Source organism: Gymnoscopelus braueri (genome assembly GCF_963280865.1).
Source record: "Gymnoscopelus braueri genome assembly, chromosome: 24".
NCBI classification, from domain to species: Eukaryota; Metazoa; Chordata; class Actinopteri; order Myctophiformes; family Myctophidae; genus Gymnoscopelus; species Gymnoscopelus braueri.
In genome coordinates, this window is record NC_137626.1 from 37,153,646 (window position 1) to 37,161,145 (window position 7,500).

At 46.0% G+C, this 7,500-nt stretch overlaps 1 pseudogene across 1 annotated transcript in view; it reads right to left on the bottom strand.

The window, feature by feature from the left end:
• LOC308080614 (neuropilin-2-like) overlaps positions 1-7,500 on the bottom strand; it is a 112,024-nt pseudogene that overhangs the window by 43,914 nt on the left and 60,610 nt on the right. The window contains exon 6 of the transcript XR_013935054.1: positions 959-1,103. The product of XR_013935054.1 is annotated as a neuropilin-2-like (transcript). The remainder of the gene's footprint in view (positions 1-958; positions 1,104-7,500) is intronic.

The window sequence follows — 7,500 nt, forward strand, 5'->3', positions numbered from 1 at the left end:
TAAATAGCGCGCTTGGCCGCCAGGATCGCATTAATGCGATCTAACGTCTTTATTGATCTTTATGCTCTGATCACGCTATTCTGTTATGAATCAGGCTAAGTTTCGGGTTCCACTTACTTCAACCACCACTGCATCCGGTTCCATGACTTGGGTTCCGTTTTCGGTTTTACATTTTTCCCCCCAGTCATTTTCGACCATAATAGGGAAACAAACGGTTTTTCACACGCTATGAAAAGCGATCGGAGACCTCCCCTCCTATAATCTATGGTCTGGGTGACGAACAGTCATCCCCGTTGTGTATCACAAAGTAATTTTCGCCGATAACAGAATCTGAAACATTTCACTTCCGGTTCATGTGTTTCACTGTGTGAGTGGGTCTGGGAGGGGGCGAGTGTGATCGAGAGGCGATCAAGCTTGGTATGTGCTGCTCTCTGGTGGTGGAACGATCAAAACGATTCAAGTGTCAAGGTAGACTTTCTAGATGTGAATTAAATAACAAAATAACGAAACAAAAAAACACGAAAATCGCTGGCAAGGGCTGCTATGAACGAGGTTTTAACTCTGGCAGTCAATGAGTTAATGACTGAGGCAGTCACGCACTACACAAAAGGACACACACAGCATGGCAGATCTGGTAGATTGAAGTGACAGCAGACTTCTCCAGTGCATGGTAGGAAATAGAAATGTTTACAAGCGCCCAGAGCGGCAGGTGGTCTGCATCATTGGACTTGCCAAAGACTAAATCTGCCCGCGTTTGGTGTCTGGCGGGTGTTAATTCTGGACCCTGGTGAGTCATAGACTGTGGTCCATTCTAAATAGTACAGATTAACACTCTCACACACACACACACACACACACACACACACACACACACACACACACACACACACACACACACACACACACACACACACACACACACACACACACACACACACAATAACAACACGATATATACCTGTGATCTGACAGCCGTAGAGCTCGAAGCGCAGGGCGATGCCGTTCCTCCAGGTCTGCGGACGGATGCGGACGTAGCGGGCCAACACGGGCTGGGGCACCCGGTTCAGGACCACCTCCGACGGGTCCGTGTTGGCATGGAACACCTGGGCACACATGCACAGCATGGAGATGATAGGTCAGAAGGGGTGCAGAGCTCCCAGGTGTGAATGTGTGTAACTGGATATAACGGGATGTCGCTGAAAAACTGTCTTTTCCCAGGGTTATACGAAAGGTTAAATCTAGAAGTGCATGTCACTTAGCACACGCACGTGCACACACGTGCGCGCGCACACACACACACACACACACACACACACACACACACACACGCACACACTTGTATTACTCTACTTGTGAGGACATCGTCATTTTAGGACGGCAAGTTTTATGAATGTCATCACTATATTTTCGGACGTTTTCAACCGTAAAACTAAAAGCCGGAAAATAGGCGATCTACAAGCTCACAATGCGTTGCGCTGCAACACACTTTCCCGGTGCACGACACACCAGCGTGCAACTTACGTATGAAACAGGCATAACTCTAATGTCTAATCCAAATCAAACATATTTCTAAGCATAAAAATAACCATTTTCCCTTGTGAGCACCAGGAAAATTGTCCCCAAGATTTCTATTTCTCCCAATTTTACTATATCTGCGGAGACATAGGTCCTCACAATTATAGAAATACAAACACACACACACACACACACACACACACACACACACACACACACACACACACACACACACACACACACACACACACACACACACACACACACACACACACACACACACACACACACACACACACACACACGCACACACCGCCACGGCTCTAACTAACACACAGGGTAGCCTATACAGTTCCGCTTGGCTACACACAGTGGCAGACCGGACAAAGCCAAGACAACCCAAACACGGATCCAATGTCACACCACCCAGCTGTCGGTGTGTTCTGGGGTCAAAAAGGTCGAACGCAGAGAGAGAGGGTGGGAGAATGGATGGATGGATGGTCCCCATCTCTCTCACATCTCTCACACACACACACACACACACACACACACACACGCACACACACACACACACACACACACACACACACACACACACACACACACACACACACACACACACACACACACACACACACACACACATACAGCTCTGCTCATCAGTGGCGAAAAAACACAAGAGACGTGACCTGACACGACCGCTTGATTTTTGGGACGGACGGGGAAGTGCAGCCCAGGTGGGCAGGATGTCAGGGGAGGCGCACTTCCTGTGGGGGGGGGGGGGGGGGGGGGGGCTGCGCCCTGGAGCGTCGACCGCCACTTCCCCCTCGTCCTCTTCACTCCTCCGTCTCCTCGACCGCTCCCTTTCTCACTCCCGCTGCGGGGGGGTTGGAATGGGGTGTGTGTGTGTGTGTGTGTGTGTGTGTGTGTGTGTGTGTGTGTGTGTGTGTGTGTGTGTGTGTGTGTGTGTGTGTGTGTGTGTGTGTGTGTGTGTGTGTGTCAAGGGGGTGGGTGGGGGGCGGATCGGAGGTCAATTGCAGCCAGTGTCGGGTCACTTCTTGTGGGTGGACGCAGCAGGGCTTGACACAGGAACACACATTTAGGAGCGCATGAATAATTTTAAGGGCCGCGATCAATATTAAATGTGTTTTTCCTTAAACAACTTGAACACCAGCATCGATATTCTGGGGGAGGACTATAGCCAAAAATAGCCGATCTACAAGGTCACAACGTGAGAGAAAAGATGTGTTTAATTTTGACAAAGGAGGATTATTCTACGAAGATTGATTGTAGAATGAAAACATGCACTAGGAGATTTTGTGGGGGCTTTTGTCAAAAGGAACACTTTTTCAGTGATCAATATGCTTTTTCATATTCCTCAGCTCTGAGGGGGATTAGTTCAGCTTTGAGAAATGGCGGACCAACAACAGGACAACACACTCCACAACAACAGGTTCAACATGTGGAGAGAAGAGAGAGATAGAGTGTAGCGATCAAAACAGTTTCAAATAGTTTTGGAAAGATCGCTTCATTGAAGAAAAAATATATAATAAAATATGTATACGCATATATTTGACCATCCGCACACATTTATTTTTTATTTTGAGCAATTATGCTTTGTGTCTCGATGTGGTCCAGACTTACAACCTCGGCTAACTTCAAACGACTTCCTCTGCCCACCTAACCCAGCTCTCACTCCGTGTCTTGTCGGAGTGTATTCATCTGCCCACCTCTGGTTCCATGTCCAGTCACTGTGTATGTTCTGCCCACCTTTCCTTCTGCGTCTAATCAGAATGTCTGGCCTACACAGCCAAAGTGCACTAACCACGCAAGGAATTAAACTGATTAAAAAAAGGCTTTCAAATGGTTTCAATTGGCCAGCCCACCTCTCATTCTGTGTCTAGTCGGAGTGTCTGGCCTACACAGCCAAAGTGCAGTAAATACGCAAATAATTAACGTAAACCATCTAGACTTAGTAAACTGGCTCTGTTTTTTTTCCCTTTACACAAAATTTCTTTGCCAAAAATAGCAGATCTACAAGGTTGTAAATCTGCTATCTTTGGCTAATGTTCCCCCCAGAATGCTGGGGTTCAAGAGGTTAAACTGATTAATAAAAGGTAATGTATATTGTATATATAAAAACATGAAGGCTGATTTGACCTTTGAGACAAAATAACTCAATGTGTCCCAAAAAAAAAACGTAGTCACTGCACTTTGGCTTTGAAGGGTTGCCTCGCCCCCTACTCCCCCCCGTTCTGTCTCCGTCTGGACACATTCAGTCCCCCACATCCTGTCCACCTGTCTGTCTGCCCGTCTGTCTGTCTGTCTGTCTGTCTGTCTGTCTGCTTGCCTCTTCTAACCCCTGATAACAGGAGGAAGTGCACTTTAAACGGACTGAGAGGCTGTTGACTGTCACTCACGCTATCAGGCCCTGTTAGGACTGATTCCAGGCCAGCTGATAGCAGAGGGCTGTGTGATTAAGAGCCACTGTGGCCCGCGCGCACACACACGCACACGCACGCACGCACACACACACACACACACACACACACACACACACACACACACACACACACACACACACACACACACACACACACACACACACACACACACACACACACACACACACACACACACACACACACACACACACACACACACACGCACATCACTGACACCAAAGCACTGACAACACACAGGCAGTGAGAAGACTGCAGCTTAAATGCTGATGAGATAAAGCGACACACCAGCCTCTGAAAGCACTCATACACAAATTTGAAAATAGTGTCTGGTTAAGCTCCAATGCAATCCACTGAGGTTTCACCCTGGCATCCCTATACTGGGGGGAACTTTTGCCCCAAAAATTGTGAGTCTACACACTCTGTGAGCTTGTAGATCATACATGGGCAACTGTCCGCTGGGGGCCATATAGGCATATATGGCCCCCACCTTCACATAATGCGGCCCGCAGGTTAATATCAGAATACTGATATATTATTGATTTCAGCTGTTGCAATTCCAAACATGCAAGCATGACCCGCTTTAATTACTTCAGTCTATGACTAGTATTAACATTCTATTGTCTTTTTGATGTCCAACGTATTTGTATTTAAGTTCATAAAGTAAAAATAAGTATAACCAAATGCATTTGAAATTAAATAAAAATTGTACTTTTCAGGATTCCAATTCAAAAATAGAAACAAATCTGGATTCCATTTAAAAAATAGCAAAAGTAGCCGATCTACAAGCTCAAAATGCGTCGCACTGCGACACGTTTTGAGCTTGTAGATCGGCTATTTTTGCTACTTTTGTGTGACATAGAATGGCGGAAAAAGATAAAATACGGAGAGACAGTATGCAATGTGGCCCTCTGGAGTGAGCGTGGAAATATAGTGGCCCTCTCCATCATCAAAGTTGCCCACCACTATTTTTGGTAGAGATTTGGTATAAAGGCGTCCCGAGTACGGTGCCAACCTCAGGTCAACTTTACTAAGGACTGAGTGGTTAAGAATAAAGAAACCACGCTAAAATATATGTGATTGGCAGAATCTGTGTGCTACCAAAAGCTCCCATGCATTCTCACAGCCGTTCACAAACGGGCGATGAGTTGAGACAGGATTTGACACGACTGGACTCCCCTGCGCCAGACACTGACGCGACAGGGCTCTCCTGTCACGTTGCATGCTGACGATTTACTATTCTAAGCCTGTCGGTATATGCAACTCGAATGGCGCTGAGTCAGCAGGAGACACAGGCACTCATTCAGCTAGCTAGCACCTCACAGGGCTCAAGTTGGCTTCTGACGGCGCGATTGCCGTGTGTTGTGCATGTTTTTAGGCGAACGGTACTTTTGCATTCCATTGGGCAGGAGTACCGGGAGCCCTCTGATGCAAAGCGATGCGAGAGAGGGGCGCCGTCACGTCAAACGGGTGGCGCGACGGGTGCTTTTGCCCCAAGTCGTCGCTACAGAACATCCAAAGACTGAGAATGTGATGACAGAACAAATCAGCACCCTCAAACACAAATATGTCAAGCTCCAATCCAGCTCCAATTTAATGAATAAAACCCTTTGTTAAAGGAGTAGTTCGCCCAAATAATTACTTATTTTCTATCAATTACACAGCCCAAGAAGCATTGAATTCATGGAGATCTTTTAGTTTTTGTCGCATTCCTAAGCCAATAATTTGATAACCGGCGGTCTCTCCGGTAGGAGACACAAAGAGTCTCCTTTGTGTGGCATTTTTGGGGGTGAACTACTCCTTTAACCATGCTTTACAACATGGTATGCAAGACGTACACTGCATTTTTATGACAATGTTTTACGTTGGCTTATATGTTTTTAAATGGCCAAAACAAAAACCAAGTCTCTGATTTTGTTGCGAAAAGGCCAAGCGGATGATTTCACAAACGGTATTGAAATCTAGTTTGGCAGCAAAGTGAGTGGGGAGCGGTGTAATGGCAGGGATGGGGGGGTGTTATTTGATCTGTGTCCACGGGTGTGATTGAATCATGTGCGGAGCAGATGGCAGCAATACAAATACAATGTGTTTGAGCAGAAACCTCAGCTTATCATCCGTGTATCTGCACGCGGCTCGGAGGCTATGTTTACCTGGGGGGGGGGGGCTCGCACTGTGGATGCGCATGTGTGTGTGTATGTGTGCACGTGTGTGTGTGTGTGTGTGTGTGTGTGTGTGTGTGTGTGTGTGTGTGTGTGTGTGTGTGTGTGTGCACGCGCGCGCGCGCGTGCGTGTGTGTGTGTGTGTGTGTGTGAGTGTCGGAGGGGGGTTAGGTAAACACGTGTACCTTCATGCTCAGACACAGTGAAGACCAGTGGTGTAAAGCAACTACGTAAATGTACTCAAGTACTGTAATTTCGAGGTACTTTTACTTTACTGGAGTGTGTCCAATTGTCTATACTTTTACTTCTACTCCACTACACTCTCAGAGGCAAATGTTGTACTTTTACTCCACTACAATTATTTACAGTTACTGGTTACTTTGCAGATATTAACTATTATATTATAAAACATACATTAACCACTTTAGCCCTATTTTATACCTAGGCAAATTGAAAATAGCCGATCTACAAGCTCACAACGCGTCGCATCGTTGCAGTAGTGATACTTTTACTCAAGTAAAACATTTGAGTACTTTTTCCACCACTGTGTGCGTGTGCGTGTGCGTGTGCGTGTGCGTGTGCGTGTGCGCGTGCACGTGTGTGAGTGTCATGAGGGGGGTTAGGTAAACATGTGTACCTTCATGCTCGGACACAGTGCAGACCACAGACACTCGCACTTCCATGTTTACACTCGCAGAGTTAAATAAACACAAACGCCTGATTCCATTTGTGTGCAGGTGTCCCGCTGCGAAAATAGCACATGTACAAGCTTGTAGATTATTTTCGGTGCGGGGATACAATGCTAGCGGTACAAATCAGGCTTCGGGATTTCTGCAGGTGCGCAGCAATTTCCTCCATGCTCGTTTGAAACAGAGAGAGATTAAATTAACGGTGTGGAAATCCTGCTAGACAGGCTGTGGGGTGGGGGTTTGTTTTTCTTTGTCGGAGCCGGCCATTCCTTATAGGGTGACTTGCATGTTTTCACACATTCACACGTTCACATGCAGTGGTGTAAAGTAACCAAGTTCATGTACTCTATTACTGTACTTAAGTACAATTATGAGGTATTTTTTACTTTACTGGAGTATTTCCAATTTTCAGTACTTTTACTTCTACTCCACTACATCTCAGAGGCAAATATTGTACTTTTACTCCACTACAATTATTTGAAAACTTTAGTCACTAGTTACTTCGCAATTATCAATTATTATATTATAAAACACACATTAACCACTTTAGCACTATTTTATGCGTAGGCTATTTGAAAATAGCCGATCTACAAGCTTGCATCGCGACGCGTTGTGAGCTTGTAGATCTGCTATTTTCTATAGCGTGAGTCCTTTTACTTTTGGTACTTTAAGTAT